Source organism: Giraffa tippelskirchi, chromosome 12, assembly GCF_054371585.1.
Source record: "Giraffa tippelskirchi isolate mGirTip1 chromosome 12, T2T-mGirTip1v1.2.pri, whole genome shotgun sequence".
Classification (NCBI taxonomy): domain Eukaryota; kingdom Metazoa; phylum Chordata; class Mammalia; order Artiodactyla; family Giraffidae; genus Giraffa; species Giraffa tippelskirchi.
Window position 1 is genome coordinate 84315453 of NC_137286.1, and position 3250 is coordinate 84318702.

A 3250-nucleotide genomic window follows, 5' to 3' on the forward strand; every position below is an offset into this window, starting at 1 on the left:
TTGCAACTTCTTAATATCTTCTGCTTCTGTTAGGTCCATACCATTTCTGTCCTTTATTATGCCCATCTTTACATGAAATGTTCCCTTGGTATCTCTAATTTTCTTGAAGAGATCTCTAGACTTTCCCATTCTGTTGTTTTCCTCTATTTCTTTGCATTGATCACTGAGGAAGGCTTTTTCATCTCTCCTTGCTGTTCTTTGGAACTCTGCATTCAAATGGGTATATCTTTCCTTTTCTCTTATTCTTTCCTTTTCTCTTTGCCTTTTGCTTCTCTTCTATTCACAACTATTTGTAAGGCCTCCTCAGACAAACATTTTGCCTTTTTGCATTTCTTTTCCTTTGGGATGGTCTTGATCCCTGTCTTCTGTACAATGTCAGGAACCTTCGTCCGCAGTTCTTCAGGCACTTTGTCTATGAGATCTAATCTCTTGAATCTATTTCTCACTTCTACTGCATAATCATAAGGGATTTGATTTAGGTCATACCTGAATGGTCTAGTGGTTTTCCCTACTTTCTTCAATTTAAGTCTGAATTTGGCTATAATTCATCAACAAATTCATTCAACAAATGTTAATTGCCTATTGTCCCTCTGCAGGACACTGGTCTGGATCCTGGGGGTTCTATGGGGAAGAAGACAGAATCCTGCTCTAGTGGGAGCTCCTGGTCCATTGGAGAAGAGTCTCTGTTCAGGGATAAATCCCAAAGCAAAGTGTTAAGTACACTAACTTAGAAAACAACCCAAAGCCGTGGAAATACCGAGGCCAGAGAAACATTCCGCTCCATCAGGAAGTGATATTTTGAGCTGAGTCTGGAAAGATGGTCGGGGATTGTGTCAGGCAAGGATGAGGCTTGGAGCAGGGGCAGTGGGAATGGATTCTGAACAGAGGGGAATTGAAAGGTCTGGGGCACAAAAGGGCAACGAAAGAGCATCTGGAAACAGAGACCCTGCTTCTGGAGGAAAATAGTGCAGTTTTAAAATTCTGCAGTATCTGTTGAACTTATCTCTGCGTGGGTTAAAGCAACTTCTCTTTCCAGCCATGGGAGGAGGAAACTGTCCTCTCTCTTCTCACCAATGGTGTGTTATCAGACATGGGATTTTTTTTTTTTCTTCGCTGCTCTGGGTCTTAGTTGCGGCATGAGGGATCTTTGATCTTTGCTATGACATGTGGGATCTTTTTGTTGTGGCTTGCGTGATCCAGTTCCCTGACCAGGGATCAAACCTGTGGCCCCTGCATTGGGAGCACAGTCTTAGCCACTGGACTACCAGGGAAGTCCCCAGACACGGGATACTGTAAATGAAAGCTGATATTTCTGTGTGGTTTTAATTTCCTTTTTTTTTTTTTCCATAGAGGGAAGAAACACATGTTTCTCAGTTTATAAGGCATTCATATTTCCTTACTCTTTTTTTTGTATATTTTGCCTAGTTTTATACTATGTTGAATATATTACTCAGTTAAAACTAAACCCTTTCCATGGTCTATAAGGCCCTATGATCTTGTACTCAGGAATGAGAGAATTTATCACGGGCTAGGGGAAAATTTATGAAATAAAGAGGTGACAACAATGGGATCATGATACCAAAGCATTCCAGGGGCTGTGGACAGGCACTGCCTTTTCCTCTGAAGGCTTCCACTTGTTGGGAATACCTCCTTGGGAAATTATTTTCATTGGGAAATTGGGAAAAAATATTTACATTATGAAAACTTGCATGCTGTCTTCCACTTTGATAGATATCAACATGTTTTCCTCTACAAAGGAATACAAATTGTGTTATGGACTCATACTAGCAAAGTGAATGGAGCACTGAAGCAATTTTCTGAATTTCTCTGGCTACAGACTAACAACCTCATCTGATATATGCACATGGTCAAGTTAACAATTATTTTTAAAGTTTAAAATAACTATAGCAGTTACAGCATCTTAGCCTGTATCCTGCCAAGTGCAATGTAATAAGCTTTCCCCAAACCTATGGCTTAAAACAACAATCATTCATTAGCTCATATTACTGTGGTTTGTCCATTTGTGGCTGGGAAGTCCTTAACAAGTTTGCCTGGGTTCGCTCACATGACCACAGGTGGGTTCTGTAGGGGACAATTGGCCTTGATGGCCTTGCTCATGTGACTGGTGGTTGGCTGGGATAATCGGTGTAGCTGGGCCACGGGACTCTAGCAGTTAGCATAAAGTCCAGACTTCTTTGCATGATTTCTGGGATCCCAGAAGCAGCAAGAGATAGCAAGTTGCAGTGAGCTTTCACTTTTCATACTTCTTGGGTCATCGTGGGTAATATTGAATTGGAAGAAGCAGATCACATGGTCAAACCCCAAATAAATGAGAGACAGTATGTTTTCAGCAGGATTTGTCAATAATGCTAATGACACTGGGTTCTGGATAATTCTTTGTGGTGGGGGCTACACTGTGCACTGTGGGGTGTTCACCAGCAGTCTCGGCTCCTACCTACCACATGTCAGCAACAAGTCACGACAACCTTTCCATTCCCCCCAAGTCATGACAACCAAACAAGTCTAGAGATGTTGCCAATGACCTCTGGGTGGCAAAATTGCCTTTGGTTGAGAATCACTTATTTACAGATATATGTGTGTGTGTGTTAAGTCGCTTTAGTTGTGTTTGACCCTGTGTAACATTATGGACTGTAACCTGTCAGGCTCCTCTGTCCATGGGATTCTCCAGGAAAGAATAGTGGACGGGGGGTATCATGCCCTCCTCCAGGGGATCTTCGTAACCCAGGAGTCAAACCCACTTCTCTTATTTCTCCTGCATTGGCAGGCGTGTTCTTTACCACTAGTGCCACCTGGGAAGCCCCATAGGGATATATGAACCTGGCATAAATCTTTGAGGGTTGTTAATGCAACAATTTCCACATACAACAACTGATACAATACTTCAGTTTGTTTTTCTTTACTACATTGCTAACTGTACATTCTGAGGCTGTGCTGATTATCTACACTGACATATGGATTTTTGAAAAGCTGTCTTTCGGTTCAAGGATTCAGCCCTTCTTTTCAGAGTTTGATATTCATTTGCAATTCTGACTTTTAAACTTAGACTTTGGTAGTATAAAATGGAAAAGTATTATGTTGTGATAGATTGTGTTATTGGACCCAAATCTTTGTTTTCTCCCTGTAATAGTATATTTTTGCCATTATCGTGTGACTTCCCATGCCTCATGAAAGTGAAAGTGAAGTGAAAGCCACTCAGTTGTATCCAACTCTTTGTGACCTCATGGACTAT